The sequence below is a fragment of the Papio anubis genome, chromosome 12 (genome assembly GCF_008728515.1).
Source record: "Papio anubis isolate 15944 chromosome 12, Panubis1.0, whole genome shotgun sequence".
Taxonomy (NCBI): domain Eukaryota; kingdom Metazoa; phylum Chordata; class Mammalia; order Primates; family Cercopithecidae; genus Papio; species Papio anubis.
In genome coordinates, this window is record NC_044987.1 from 45,025,676 (window position 1) to 45,042,045 (window position 16,370).

The following is a 16,370-nucleotide window of genomic DNA, read 5'->3' on the forward strand; positions in this document are numbered from 1 at the left end:
AAGGAATAATAGAAATCTGATGTGCTCTTTATTCAATTTCCCTCAATGGTAACCTTGAAAAAATATTATGTAATATAGTAGAATATCATAGCTAGGATATTGGCATTGAAAGAGTCAAGACACAGAATATTTACATTTTGAAGCAGTTTTGTATTTATTTTTGGAAGAAATTTCACTTGTTTCAATGCATAACATTCTTTTTATATACAGCTGAATTATATTCGTCAATATTTTGTTAAGAATTTTTACATCTATCTACATGAGGGATATTGATCTGTCTCATTTTCTTGGCATTCTTTTATCTGGTTTTAATATCAAGGTAATACTAGATTTATAAAATGACTCAAAAAATGTTTCCTTTTCTTCTATATTCTGAAACCGATTATATAGAATTTGTGTTAATTTATTAAATTCCTGACTGATTCTCAAGGAAAACATTCTTTGCCTAAGGATTTCTATTTTGGGAGATTTAAAATTACCAATTCAATTTCCTTTACATTTATAGGGCTATTTAAATTGTCTATTTCTTATTGGGTGAGTGGTATAGTTTGTGCTTTTATAGGAATTAGTTCATTTCATCTAAATTGTCAAATGTTATGTACATAGAGTGCTCATAGTACTCTTTTATTACCCTTTTGATGTCTGCAAGATCTGTAGTGATATCCCCTGTTTGATTCTTGATATTGGTAATTTGTGTCTTTTCTCTTTTTTCCTTTGCAATCATGCTAATTTGTCAATTTTATTAATATTTCCAAAAACCAGGTGTTTGCTGTATTCATATCCTGTATTGATTCCTGTTAATTTCACTGCTTTCTGCTCCTATCTTTATTATTTCCTTCATTCTTTGTGCTTTAGTTTTATTTTGCTCTTCTATTTCTAAGTTCTAGAGTTTGAGTTTGTATTACTGACTTGAAACTTTGCCTCTTTCCACATGTGTGCATTTAGTACTATACTTTCCCCTCTAAGCACAATTTTATAGTATGTCTGACAAATTTTGGTAAATTTGGTTTTTAATTTTATTTATTTAAATGTATTTTATTTTCCTTAAGTCTTTCTCTTTACTCCTTGGGTTATTTAGAAGTGCTTTGTTTAGTTTCTAAGTGTTTGAAGATCTTTCCATAATGTTATTGATTTCTAGTTTGATTCCATTATGGTAGGAGAACACAATCTGTATAATTCCAATCCTTTTAAATTTGTTGATGTTTGCTTTATGGCTCAAGGGGCAGTCATATGTTTAGCATATGTTTTATCAGCACTTTAAATAAATGAGTATTTTTATCATTATTGAATGGAATGTTTTATCAATGTTGAATAGATTCTTTTGACTGATGGTGTTAAGTTCTTCTGTATCACTGCAGAAGATATTTTGCCTAGTCCTATTGGTTAAAAAGAAGCATTGAATTCTCCAACTGTAATTGTGAATTTGTCTATTTCTTCCTTTTAGCTCTACCAGCTTTTGCTTCACATATTTTAAGCCTGTTTGGTGCCTACACATTTAGAATTGCTATGTCTTCTTAGTGGATTGACTCATTGATCTTGATAAAATGTGCCTCTCTTACTCCAATGACTGTTTTTTCTCTGAAGTCTATTTTATTAGATATTAATATATCCACTTTCACTTTGTTTTGATTGTTTTATAATTTTTTTTTCCATCCTTTAACTTTCACAAATAATGTTATATCTAAAGTGAATTTCCTCTAGGCTGAATACAGTTGGGTTATTTAAAAATAAAATCTAACCTACCAATCTCTTATTTGGTATTTTTAGAACATTCACATTTAATATAAGTACCATATAATGTTATGGCTTAAACCAACTTTTTTTTTTTTTTCCTGTTTGTTACTTTGCTGAATTTTTTGGTTCATTTTTCATGTCTTCATTTGAGTTGCTTGAAAATTTTTACAAATTCCATTTTTATTAATAGTTTTTTAAAATATATTGTATCACTTTGTTGGTGATTTATCTAAGTATTATGCTATTTTTACATAATTTCTCTCTGCTGCAATCCTTCAACTAGTTCAAATTAAGTGTAAAACCTTATTTGTCTTAAATATTTCTCTTATGTTCATTGAGATGAATGACATAAAATTTTATTTTTGTTTCAACCATCAAATCACAATTTAGAAAACTCGAAGGAAGTCTATTGAATTCCCTATATTTTTGCATAAGAAAGTTTTTTATTTTATCATTTTCCTTCTTTTAAAGAAACTTCTATTAACTTTTTTTTTTTTCAGGGCACGTCTAGTTGGTGGTGACAAACCTTTTCATTTTTCTTCATCTGAGGAGATCTTGATTTCTCCTTCATTACTGAATTATTTTCCCTGGGCATAGAACACTGCATTAACAGTTCATTTTTTTCAGCATTTGAAAAATGTAGTGCCACCTTCTGGCCTCCATGGTGTCAAAGGAAAATCTGTCAGTCATTTTTTCCACAAAATCACTACTTTCAATATTTCTTTAGTTTTTAGAAGTTTGTAGTGATATATTTTAATGTGGATTGCTATGGGATTTATTAAATTGGGTTTAACTCAGATTCTTGAATTTGCTGTTTCTTTTACTAAATTTGGGAAGTTTTCAGTCATTTCATTGAGTACTTTCTCAGAACTGCTTTTTCTCCTCTCTTTCTAGGATACTAATAACACAAATGTTCAATCATTTTCATGTAGTTATTCGAGTCTTTGAGCCTTTTTAATTTTTTTTCATATCTGTTTTCTGTTTTTCAGATTTGGTAATTTCTATTTTTCTGTCTTCCAGTTCACTGATTCTTTCTTCTTTCCTCTTCATTCTGCTGTTGAACCTAGTATTGAGACTTTTATTTTGGTAACTGTATTTTTTAGTTCTAATTTTATTTTGTTCTTTGTGATATCTTCCATTTTCTTGATAAGTCATTCTATTTTTTTAAATTTGTTTCAAGTATGTTTATAATTGTTCATTGAGGAATTCAAAAATGACTGTTTTGCCGGGTGCGGTGGCTCACGCCTGTTATCCCAGCACTTTGGGAGGTCGAGGTGGGCGGATTATGAGGTCAGGAGATCGAGACCATCCTGGCTAACAAGGTGAAACCCCGTCTCTACTAAAAATACAAAACATTAGCCGGGCGTGGTGGCAGGCACGTGTAGTCCCAGCTACTCGGGAGGCTGAGGCAGGAGAATGGCGTGAACCCAGGAGGCGGAGCTTGCAGTGAGCAGAGATTGCGCACCACTGCACCCCAGCCTGGGCAACAGAGCCAGATTCCATCTCAATAAATAAATAAATAAATAAATAAATAAATAAATAAATAAATAATAAAAATAAGTGACTGTTTTAAAATCTGTTAACTTGATACAAAAGTAATTGTGGTTTTCGCCATTCTGTTCAATGACGAAAACCACAATTACTTTTGCTCCAACCTATTATTTGAGATAATTTTAACATATCTGTTACTTCAGTGTTGCCATCTACTGTTTTTTTGTTTTTTTTTTTTTTATTCAAGGATGTAACTTTTCTTGGTATGAAAAGGGATTATTATTATTATTTTGCAACCTGGACATTTTGAGTATTTTATGAGACTTATTAAATCTTCTGTTTTATAAAAGTTTATAATCTCAACTGGGCACAGTGGCTGACACCTGTAATCCCAGCACTTTGGGAGGCCAAGGTGGGCTGAACACTTGAAGTCAGGATTTGGAGGTTAGCCAGGCCAACATATTAAAACTCAGTCTCTACTAAATACAAAAAATTAGCTGGGCTTGTGGGTGGGCGCCTATAATCCCAGCGACTCGGGAAACTGAAGCAGGGGAATCCCAGCTACTCTGGGAGGTGGAGGTTGCAGTGGGCCGAGATCACGCCACTGCACTCCAGCCTGGGCAACACAACAAAGACTCCATCTCAAAAAAACAAACAAAAAAAATGTATAATCTCCTGGCTTTCTCTGACTCAGCTCCAACAGGAGGGAAACGCTGCATTATTACTTTCAAGTAGCAATAGAAGTCCAAGTTCCCCACTGACCTGGCTCCCCACTAGGCCTCTTCTGGTGTCTTCCTTGCTAGGAGAGGTAAGAATACCTCATTACTTACTGCTCCTCAACTAGTTTCCCCTAATGCCATTGGGTGGCCTAATTACCACTAGACAGTGCTAGAAGGCCTAAGTCTCCAATAGGCCCCCTCTGACAACAATCCAGAAGGGAAGAAAAGATTCATCTTTTTATTGCCTAATAGGGATAGAATTGTAGGTCCTCCAAGTTGCCTCCATGTAAAGTAGAAGAGTGGTTAATTCCTCCCTGGTTAGAATGCAAACTGAGCCTTCTCTTATACCACCGTGGAAGGGTATTGAGGAGGCACCTTTTATAGCCTAGCAAAGGTGGAAGTCTAGTCTCCCCAATCAACTTTTGCTGACTTGGGTGGGGATTGTGCCTCAGTTTTTCTGTTTTTGAATTTGATGAAGTAGAGTGGTTACTATTTAAAACTTGTCTGCACCTTTCTTTGTCCTGTGACTAGAGAGAGAAGGCTTTTGTTGGTGTTTTTTTCTGTTTTTGTTTTGTTTTGTTTTACTTTTGTTTGTATATACCTTTAGGTGTTTCTAGATTACAAGCTTCTTCAACTCCAAATCTTGAATATATGAGGTAAATAAAACCCAGGGGACTCACCATCATACCATGAGATCCCAATATTCCTAGCTGATCTGCCTTCTTCTCGCCACTATTTATATTCTTTCTGCTTCTTTTATATACAATATCCAGAGACTGTGGTTGTATTTAGAGGGACTAATAGAGAAAAGTGTACCTACTTTACCTTCCCAGAAGTAGAATTCTGTGTTGAATGCTTTTGTTAGTTTATTTACGATTATGTTTCTGTTTGCCCACCAAAATTTCATTGTTTTCACACAAGAATTTCTTTTAGATACCCTCCCTGAGCAGCGTGGTTAGTGTTGGGTCATATACCAGAGGCAGGGTTGGGAGTTTATCAGAGTCCTGAGCTTTACTTTAGCAAGCTGAAGAAAGCTTTGTAGTGAAGTGGAATTTGTATCAGCCTTGGAGTCAGATGAACTTGGAATAGTAGACTTAACTGTGGTTGTTATCAACCATGTGACTATCAGGTTCCCTATCTGTAAAATCAAGGCAAAACCGATCTCATGGTGTAGTTGCAAATTTCAAATGATTTATTTGAAAATGTACAAGGCATCAGGTGCTCAACAACTACTAATTTTGTTTTCTCTGTTGCTCAGTTATAAAGTTGAGATGAAAGTATCTATTACTTTCTTTCTTTAATATAGTCAAGCTCTTTAGATATCAAAGAAGTCTATTTATGTTATATGAATCAAAGGCTAATGATCAGACTTGCAAATTGAAAATAGGCCACTCTTTTTACACTAGAGATTTTACTGAACAGAAAAATCTTTTCATAGAAACAGCATCATTTTTTTCTGCCCTTGAGGTAAGACAAGCTTGCAATGAAGAGAAATATAAGCCATGAAATAGTTTTTATAGCCATATTTCTACAGTTGATTACAAAATCTGCTCCCCCACCATTACTTATTACATCATAAGAAAAGAAATGTGAATACAGTAACCAGCTATAGAGCAGAGCTGCCCTGTATGCCTGATCATAAAAATCACCTGAGGCATTTACTAAAATTAAAGTTTCCTAGGATCCAGTTATAGAGAGAGAGTGTGAGTGTGTGTGTGTGTATTATGAAAATACATTCTAGTTTTGGCCATGAAACATTATCAACATCAACATGTTAGGGTTGCCAAATTGGCATATATGTAAAACCCTAGAACCAAGTGAACACTAATCACATCTGGAATCAATATATGTGCCAGATAATTTGTAACAGCCAATTAGATCAAGTTTGGGAAACACAATGACCTACTATTTACCATAAAATCTGCCTCATTTTCATAGCTCAGCGTGCTTTTACTGTGGGATTTTCATTCTGTCCTTCAACTTTCCAAATACTAGAAGGTTATGTGTGGACCTCATTCTGTTGAAGGCCCTCAGGATGCACCCAATCCACTGTAGACAACCTCAACAGTCACCAGGGAGAGAAGCAAGGTGATCAGTGTACCATTGCAGGAAAACACCTTTTACCCTGCCCCCACAAAAATATGTGTGTGTGCATGTGTGCTCTTTGTATTGATAATAGGGTTTAATATATAAATAGAAATAATTGTGTGGAGATGTGTGTGTGTGTACACACACACATACACACACACACACATATATATGTATATAAACATTATTATATGAGTCACTGTGGCTCACTGGAGGTCATAAACACCCCTACTTCCACTGCCAGACCTACTGAACCAAAACCTCTAGAGGAAAGGCCTGATAATGTACGTCATTAGCCACCATCTCTTTGGATTTAAATGTGCATTTACATATCAACATTCTTTGACATTTCATCCTGAAAATGCAGAATTATGTTTGAAATTAATAAGGTCTTCCCAGATGCCCTTATGTTTTAAAAAGAAATTATTCTACAATCCCAGGGTTTTCTTGGTTAGCAAAATGTAACCAACAGATCCCTTGAAGTCCCTGAAACTCTTTGAGTATTTGCAATGTCAAAACTATTTTCCTAATAATACTATGATGTGATTTGCCTTTTTCCGTGTTCACATTTGCACTGATGGTGCAAAAGCAATAGTGGGTAAATCTTCTGGTGTTTTAGCACAAATCAAGGTAGTGGCAACCAAGTGTACTGTAATTATTACATTCTTCACCAGCCACAGACTTGCAGTAAAACTGAATACATGAATGCTAGTTTCACTTAATGTCCTTAATGAAGCAATACAATTTCTTTTTAAAAAAACTATCTTCTTTTATATGCCTCTTTATTTTTCTGTTCGACAGAATGGAACCTACATATGTACTATTTATGCTGCATTTTGAAATATGTTCATCTAGGGAAAAAACACTTGTGCCATTATTTGTGTTGAGAGCTGAAATAATCATGTTTCCCACAGGAAATCATTTTGACTTGAATGTAGAATTCAGAGATAAACTGGCTATTTAGACAGGCATTTGGCAGACTTCTTCTTATGTGAACAAAGCAAGTCTGTCACTTGAAAAAGCTAATGGTATTTTTTTTGCCAGTGCTACAATTTGAGTTTTCAAGCAAAAATTTAAATTAAGAAAAATTGATACCATCACTATGAGCTTGATAAAGTCTTCATACTTAAAGATATTTCTGATGAGATTGGTGGTGATATTAATAATGTCATTTTGAATATTGTATAATGAGATATTTTAACATTTGGAAGATTGTGTAACTCAGTATTTTACAAATGACCAATGCATGATATTATAAAATCACTAATGAGTAAAATACTCATTCATGATGCTAGACAGATCAACGGACTTTAATGTGGCAAGGACAAAAAGGTCATTTACAGGATTTCAGATTTGACAGTGTAATTAAACTCTGAGAAAATTACCATTTGTGAAGTTTTAGGATCAAAAAGAAAGGATTCACAATTATCTGAAAGTGTTTTTAAAAATACTTCTCTGTATTCTGATTACATAGTTGTGTGAGGCTAGATTTTTCATCAAGTTCTTCAACCAAACAATAAATTATAATATATTCAATGTAGAAGTAGTCATAAAATCCAGATGTAGCCTGTTTGTAAAAATAAAAAGTAGTTTCATTCCACTTAGTATTTTAGAAATTATTATTAAAATTATATTATTTATACTATCATATAAGAAATTTATTTTTAAATTAATACAAATATGCAAGATCTTTACAGTTTTACAAATGAGAAGTAGTCATAAATATAACCCACATAAATAAAACCTAGCAGAAATTTTTCATATATTGTAAGAGTTGTAAATGGATTCTGAAACCAAAACACTACAAATCATTAGTGTAGAAGAGTACAAAGCAGTCGTATGTTTGCATCAGACATTGTTAATTTATCTTTGATACCCTGAATTTAGGCCAGGCTTGGTGGCTCAAGCATTTTGGGAGTCTAAGGTGGTGGATCTCTTGAGGTCAGGAGTTTGAGACCAGCCTGGCCAATATGGAGAAATCCTATCTCTACTAACAATACAAAAAAAAAATTAGTGAGGCATGGTGGCACTCACCTGTAGTCCCAGCTACTCAGGAGGCTGTGGCTTGAGAATCCTTTGAACCCGGGAGGTGGAGGTTTCAGTAAGCCAAGATTGCGCCATTGCACTCCAGCCTGGGCTACAGAGCAAAACTCCTAAAGTCTTTTAACTCATATTTGTTTAATTAATAACTGCATAAAATAGAGTTATAAATTTTCTTTGCAATATTTATTGCTAGTGTGTAGTGATATTTTTCCCAAGACTTATCCCAAGGAAGTGAGATGTCTATATGTTTTAATGCCTGACTCTATACTTAGAAAAGAAGTATTATTTTGAGAATACTTAAATAAGTATATTTATTATATAAGAATACTTTATATTATATATAAGAATACTTAAATTATATAAAATACTTATATATAAAATACTTAAATTATTTTGAGAATACTTAAAAAATAAGAAAAGTATTATTTTGCTTCATAAAGATCTTCTAGGACCCTCAAATGAATTCTTGGAAAATGAGATTATGCTTCTGTAAATAGCCATTTTCCACAGCAGTGAGTTCAAATCATGAAAAATTAAACAAAAGTTCTTTAGCATGGATAAATACACATTACGAAGACTGATAGCCTATGCTAAATTATAACAGAAGCTGAGAAGACCATTGAAGATTACAGAGAAGGTGGGAGGAGAAAAGGGGAAACATTTTTGTGTATGTAATAGGAGCTAGATGTACATAAATTATCATACATAATTATTGAACAAATTTTACAAATTAGGAAGTAGATGCCCAGAATTTTAGAACTGATACTGAAATACAGTTCTATATGTCTTCAATATCAGTGTTTTCATTGACCCTAAGGGGCTCTGCACTAATCTGGGGAGTTTCTTTTTCTCTTTGCAGTGAATCTTCCTAAGATGGTACTTGCCATAAGATAATACCTGCACCTTTTAATTCAGAGTGAAGATGACACACGGCTTACATAAATTCACTTTAACTTTCTCAGTATTCACATTTGGCAAGAACAACAAATTGCATGCCAGTATAACTAAAGGAGTAGAAGAAGGACTAGGTAGAAGAGTCAGTTTAAAATGTATAAATATATGGGGACAAATGCTGCTTTTTGTTTGTTTGTTTTGTTTTTGTTTTTGTTTTTGTTTTTTAACACAGAGAGCCCCAGCGATACCATTAGTGCACTTACTACTTAGAAGTTACTGAGTATCATGCAATAATAGCCTCAAACTTTAAACTATTCTAAGTCCTCTCTGAAAGAAATAGAAAACAGTGACTTTCTACCACTCAGATGTCTCAACTATGTCACTGGTTCTTAAGAACTCTGTTTCTGCAAAAATTAAAATGCCCCATAATCTTCAAATACTCATCATTTCTAGTAGGCTATCACTGCATGCTAACTAGAGAATTTCTAAAATAACCAGATGTGATAAACGTATTCTGGTCCTCCCAACCTTCTGCTTTGAGAAATAAGATATTGATTAAGAATTTGACAGGAATTTTCATATGTAGTAATTACACTTGACTTGTGTGTGTGTGTGCACATGTGTGTGGGTGTGGATGTGTGTGTGAACCTATAACATAAATATTAACTCTTCCCTGAGAGCAGCTTCTGCCTTCAATAATTTAAAATATACATAAATATCTACAAAGATCTTATTCACAATAGAACATTCCCTATTTTGTTTCAGAATTTTAAAAACAGTAATGTTATTTTCTGATTAAAGAACTACATATAAAGCAAATCTACTTGGAAAACAATACAATTGTCACTTGTTGAATTCCCTTCATGTTATAGGAAAGGTTCTATTTGCTCTGAGAACTTGAAGAAAAGAGAAAAAAAGTTACCTTTTGAGTGAAATAAGTGGAATGAGCTTATAATATAAGGACAGAGACTGTCTCCTAAATTTATTGGAATAATTACTTTGCAGAGAATGGTGCTTTAGTTTAATCAATGAAATATCCTAGGACTGTTATGAGGAAAAAATAAGATAACATGTGAGAAGTATCAACGTCTGGCACATAGGAATTTTTATTGTTATTATCAGGATTATTGCCTGATCAGAATACCAATGTGGTTATCGAGGTGGTAAATCTGGGGGATTAAGTAAAACAGGCCCAGAAAGGTTTTCCTGGTCTGGATTAATCATCTTTCCAAACCTTCTGCCTCTCTCTGAGTCAGGGTACACCAAACTACTGAGTTTCTGATTCCCTCAGAATTAGTGAGGAATATACTAGGGAAATAATTTAGCCTTCCAACTACTAGAATGTGTCACCCCATGTTAACTATCTCCTTGGCTACCCAGTTTACACAATTAGTGTCATTGTAATTGTATTTTGCTTGAACTAAGAAAGTCCATTTCTCAGGCAGGAAGACTGAGAACTAGATTACCTATGGAGGCTTCACTGTAGTTTCCCAGCTGGCTTTTCTCTGCAAATACACACACTATTCATGTTAAAATGTCATTAAAAAATGCAAAACTTCCACTGTTTCTCATTAAAGCTCAGAGCTCATTTACCACTTTCTAGATTGCTCCTTAAAAAAAATCTTTGCATGTGAATTGGTGAAATACTTCCTACTGAAGTGCTTGACAGTCACATTGAAATAAAAAGGACTGAAGGGCTGCAGAAAAAATGTTAAGGTTCTAGAGAAGCATAATATCAGTTTTATAAGGGCTGTTACATGAAGAAAAATTACATTTTTAAATGATGTATAACTTACTAGGACAAAAACAAGGACCAATTGTTAGAAATCAATCACAAATGTGTCAGAATCATCCTGAACTTGTTACTTTCCTTGCCGCCTTACAGTCAGTCACCTGAGCTTCTGATTCTACACACTAACCAACTCATCTTCATCCTCATTCTCACTACTTTAGATCTAGCCCTCATCATCCATGACTCCCCCAATAGCTCACTGATTATCTTTTTGCATTCTACTAATGCCACTAGCATCATATCTTTTGAAGAATATGTAGGATAATATCAATTTCCTGCTTAATAACCTATCACAACTACCCTTGTAGATGGCAATGTTTTCAAGACAAATTTTTCACACATACTTTTGAAGATATGAATGTTGTGGATTTTAAACATTAGGTTTTTATGGTGATGACAGCTAATGTTTTATGTAATACTAATGAATTTATAACTCTTTTAAAGTGAAGGTTTGAAAGAATCTTAGAATAAACTTCAGTTTCTTAATTTTCTAGGGATTTGTGAACATATTCCTAGAGGCCTATAATGTGTTTTTTTTCCTTCAAGAAGATTGAGAGACACCGGTATACATGGATTTTTCTAAACTCCTTACATCTCTTGTTATTTCCCACTACAAACTCAATATTCTAGCCACGTAGAACTTCTCATTTTTTGGTAACTCGTCTCACACTTTCACACCTCTACGTCATTGCATATGTTGTTCCCTCTGCTGGAAATGCCTCTCCTCCTCTTCTCTGCTCAGTGAGCAGTTAATGATATTTCAAGATCCAATTCTATTTTCACCTCCTTGGGAAATATTTCTGGTGTATCTGGGTTCCTACCTCATTTTATATCGATTACTATTTTGTGTATTCCTTATGTATTTGTGTGGTGTTTCTTCACTTGATGGTGAGCTTTTCAGTGAGATAAACTGTGTAAGTTATCTTTGTATTTTTTTGTACTTCCATAGTATACCATAATACCAGGTTCATGGATGGCTCTATTTAAGTTGAATGGAATTAGATTTTGGTTTATCCTAAAGAACTTCTTATTTTCCCTTGTGGGGTAGGTTTTCCCTTGATGGGTCACATAGTGATGTTATCCCAGTGGGCATCTTAGCATAGTGTGGGATGTCGGACTGAATACACTGAAAAGTCTCTTCCAATAATAAGTTTCCATAGTCATAAATTGCATTTGTTAGAAAGGGGTGGTTTGAAACAACCCAAGATTGACTTGGCCCTACCTATGATTAATTTGATTTTACACTATTCTTGGTATATATAAGTTTTACAATGAAGGCAGCTTTCCTTTATTTATTGATTTATCAGTCTGTCAGCCAGTACTTAATGAGCACCTACTATAGGCAACCACTGTGCTCAGAGTTGGAAGTACACCATTAAACACCAACAAGTTGTTCTTTGTTCCTGTCTCCTTCTTCCCTTTTGGGTAACAGAAGATACCTTTGCTCCTGCTGTCACCTCATTTTTGAAACTTGCCCTGAAATCCTATCTGTCTCCAGAAACATTATTTATTTTGGGGTCTATCTTCATGAATCTTCTTTTCCATCCTCCCCTTTCCCTTATTTTTCCACTAAATGTAGGCCTTTATAATATGCTTTCTCAGAACTCAATGTATACTTACTTTGTTAAGCTAATTGCCAGACAAGTTAATGATTGCTAACTAAGTTGTCAGCAACTAACCACAGCTTAACACAATAGTGTTGTGCCCTTTGTTGAAAAAAATGTTCTAAGTACCTTTCATGTATTACATCATTTAATTCTTTGAAACTTATACATTATTATGTTATCCCCATTTTACAGATGATAAAACTAAGACCCAGAGAAGTTAAATAACATACCCAAGGTCACACATCTAGGAAGTGGTTGAGCTAGGATCTAATCCTAATCAGTTTGATTACCTTTAATCAATTCATTGAACTTTCAGTTCGCATGTCCCACTCCCCAACAGTGCTATTAAAAAAAAAAAATCTCTTGTAAACTCTGATATACAGGACATAATGGATAGGCAGAGATTTTCATGAGAGAAAATTGCTGTTTTAATGTGACAACTGACACTGCACAGGGTTCCCTATTTAACCTAATCAGAAAACTGCTTATAATGCAGACTTACTTGTATTTGCTTTATCTAGAAACATGAGGTTTTAATTTAATTAATTAATTAATTTATTTATTTTTGGAAAGAGTCTCACTCAGGCTGGAGTGCAGTGGCATGATCTAGGCTCACTGCAACCTCTGTCTCCTGGGTTCAAGTGATTCTCCTGCCTCAGCCTCCTGAGTAGCTGGGATTACAGACACGTGCCACTATGCCCGGCTAATTTTTGCATTTTTAGTAGAGATGGGGTTTCTCTATGTTGGCCAGGGTGGTCTCGAGCTCCGGACCTCAGGTGATCCACCTGCCTTGGCCTTCCAAAGTGCTGGGACCACAGGCGTGAGCCACCGTGCCCGGCCATGAGGTCTCTCTTATACAATTCACAAATTACACATCTTCACTATTTCAGCAATGAAATCTAAGAGGAAAGCTGAGGTTACTTAAATAACTTCCATAGACAAAAATACAATAGTTCCTTTGTCCTAGCAATGACTATGAATATTTTGTTCCATGGGAAGTGCATTAAACACTTCTCACAAGACAAAGAAAAAAAAGGAAGCAATAACTTTGAGGTTTAATCAAAAGCAACAATTCCATTTCATGTGCAAGTATTGAGAGAGCAGGGTGTAATTGTGACATTTCACCTCTTCTCAATTCCTATTGTCCTCACTGCTATACTCACTTGAGTAGTCCTTGTAGACCAAGACACCCCAAGACTGGATTCTATTTTGGAGAAGAAAACTCCCTGCCCTATTCATGTTGTGAGATAAAATGTGTCTCTCTGGTGACCAAAACTTGCTTCCAAATCTTGACCTAGAATTTCCTTCCAATGAAAGAAAACATTACTCCTTATAGTCATGGCTAATTTCAGGCCTGGAGCATTGTAGGTACAAGATGCTGTAGAATAATTTACTTACCAGAGAGAGTGTGTGTTTTAAAAAAATGTGTATATGAAATGGAGACATAAGAACAAGCTTGAAGGTGTACCATGGGCAAATTCTGGAACCACTGGCACACAAAGATAATTAAGCACATCAATGAGTTATATACCATTAAACAATGGAAAGCCTTTACTCCATACCATTATTAGATAGGTAGACAGATAAATAAATAGAAAGAATGGAGGATTCTTGCTAATAGTAGAATCCTGAATATTGGCTAATAAATTTAAAAGAAGTGCTGAAGCTGAAAAATCATACATTTGTAGCCATCAATGGATGGCAACTGTAGGAGAAATTGTGATAAGAGGTGGTTTATTTACATAGTCTTAAAATGTCTCCATGTAGACAGTTTATTAAACAGGGGAAAGAAGTAATTATGCAGTGGGAAAATTGAACCACATCTGGAGTAGGAGATCAAAATTAACGTCTCCAACGTGAGACAGATAGTCATCATGTGCCTCCAGATGTGACAGCATCTCAGAAAGATGCATAATGACCTATGTAGAATTTTGGTTAAAAGTGCATTATCTGGATCTAGTCATGAGGAAATATTAGATGCACTCAAAATGAAGAACATTCCATTAAAAAATGAGGAGGAAGAGGAGGAACTGTATCCTCCAGAGCTGTCAATCACATAAAGACACATATGTACAGACTATGGAAATATTTCAGACTAAAGAACCATGAAAACTAAATGCCATGTGACCCTAGACTGGATTCTATTTTGGAGAAGAAAAATACTGAAAAGGATATTATTGTATCTATTTTTAAAAACTGAAATATATACAGTAGATTTGATACAAGCATTGTATCAATATAGAGTTTACTGAGGTTGAAAACTGTTCTGTGGCTATATGAGGATATCCCTATCCTTAGGAAATACACACTAACATATTCAGGGGTAAAGAGTTAGTCTATGCAATTTACCCTCAAAATGGCTCAGACTGGGAGATAGAGAGAGAATCAGGATAAAAAGTAGGTTTGGGTAAAATATATATTCATGGTTTTTGTATTGCTTTCATTTTCACAATTCTGTAAGCTTAAAATTATTGCTGAATACAAATTTAAGGAAAAATAATTTTAAAATGTGTACCTACTAAAGAAAAGTTTTTCTTGGTAGCTCAGTTTAATGGTTTCTCACATTTTGCCTCATGACATGGACTTCATGCAACAGGCATAGATAAGGTAAGTGGTGGGTTAGATAAAATTTGAAGGATTCTAACTATTATTTATGTATTCGGTTATCAGATACTTATTGAACACCTACTGTGTGCCAGACAATATGCTATGTTGCGTCTTTTCTCACACACTTTGCCTACTAAAGTGTGTAAAATTAGAATAAATTATGGGAAAAAATAATTTACAAATATAAATTATTTGTAGTAGCAAATTATTTGCAGTAAATTTGCTGTTCCCTCTTTACCTGTGTGTATTAGACTCTCACTTGAAAACCACTGGCTGAGTTGACACATCTTGAGTCACTTTTTTTCTTTGACTTGAGACCCTAGACGACTGATGTTCCCCTGCCTTATTTCTGTGACCAACCCATGCTTCGTAATAATAAAATATATGCTTTTGTCACTCATGGCTGAAAACTTTGCCTGAAGAAACAGAAAAATACTCCAATTTCCTTAAAGATGTAGCTTCATTTTGCAACATCATTAATATCAGCTTTCTGAGTACTATTGTTAATCCCTAAAGTGTAGTGGGTCACCCAATCCTCCCAGATTGTGACTTTGAAATTGTGTACTTTAGATTCGTTAAATAGGCTCTGAAATTCCCTGGTACTATGTCTTGCCTTCTTGTATCAAAAGACCAAACTGGTATTGTCCACTTCAAAGAAACTCTCAACCCACTGTTAATCATCAGAGTGCGAAGGAAAGAACTTGGACTTTGGTACGTGATAAAGCTGGGTGCAGATTATCTCTGCCGCTTATTCAATGAGAAGCAATAACCAAAAGATGAATATCTCTGATAATGTTTCCTCCCTTAAAAGTGGGAATAATAAATGCAATCTTCCTTAGAGGATGGTTATAAGAAATTGAGTGAGATAATGCCATACAAAGTGTTTGACATGGCGCTTTAGATATGGTTATTACTTTAAAAAGTTAATCATGAATATTACTGTAGAAGAATAAACCTAATTTCTGTTTACATAGCTGGAAAACAGAATTCATCTTTAGGATGAGACTCTCGTTGCTTAAATTGATTCTGGATGTAAGACCCTGAGACTATGGTTTTGAGTAAAACAAGGAAATGAACAAAACAGTAAAACCGTTCTGCACAGTACAATAACAAAAGTTAGGGTGTAAAACAATGACAAAAAGGGGGGGGGGAAAGAACAAGTTAAGGAGAAAGGATTACAAAAGAGAGGAAAGTTTTTCTATGTGGTAAGGTGTTACAGGTCTTTAAGGAGGTGAGATGTCTAGTGTTAAATTTTGAGTTGTCTGCCTTGCCACAAGTCAGTGCCTATGTCTTCCCCAAACTCCTCTTAAATTTGTGACTTGAATGAGTGTTTTTGTTTTTGTTTTGTTGTGTTTGTTTGTAATTTTGTTTTCCTAATGGAAATTTATGTGAATG

The 16,370-nt window shown here is 34.4% G+C and overlaps 1 protein-coding gene across 2 annotated transcripts in view; it reads right to left on the reverse strand.

Moving 5' to 3' along the window:
• Nucleotides 1-16,370, reverse strand: part of TYR (tyrosinase) — a 119,086-nt gene that overhangs the window by 82,635 nt on the left and 20,081 nt on the right. Inside the window, exon 3 of one of the 2 annotated variants that reach the window (XR_004177419.1) lies at nt 3,805-7,599. The exons of the other annotated variant lie outside the window; for it this stretch is intronic. The gene's annotated coding sequence lies outside the window, so the exon portion shown is untranslated. Of the gene's footprint in view, nt 1-3,804; nt 7,600-16,370 lie in introns of those variants that run through there. 2 annotated transcript variants of the gene reach the window in all.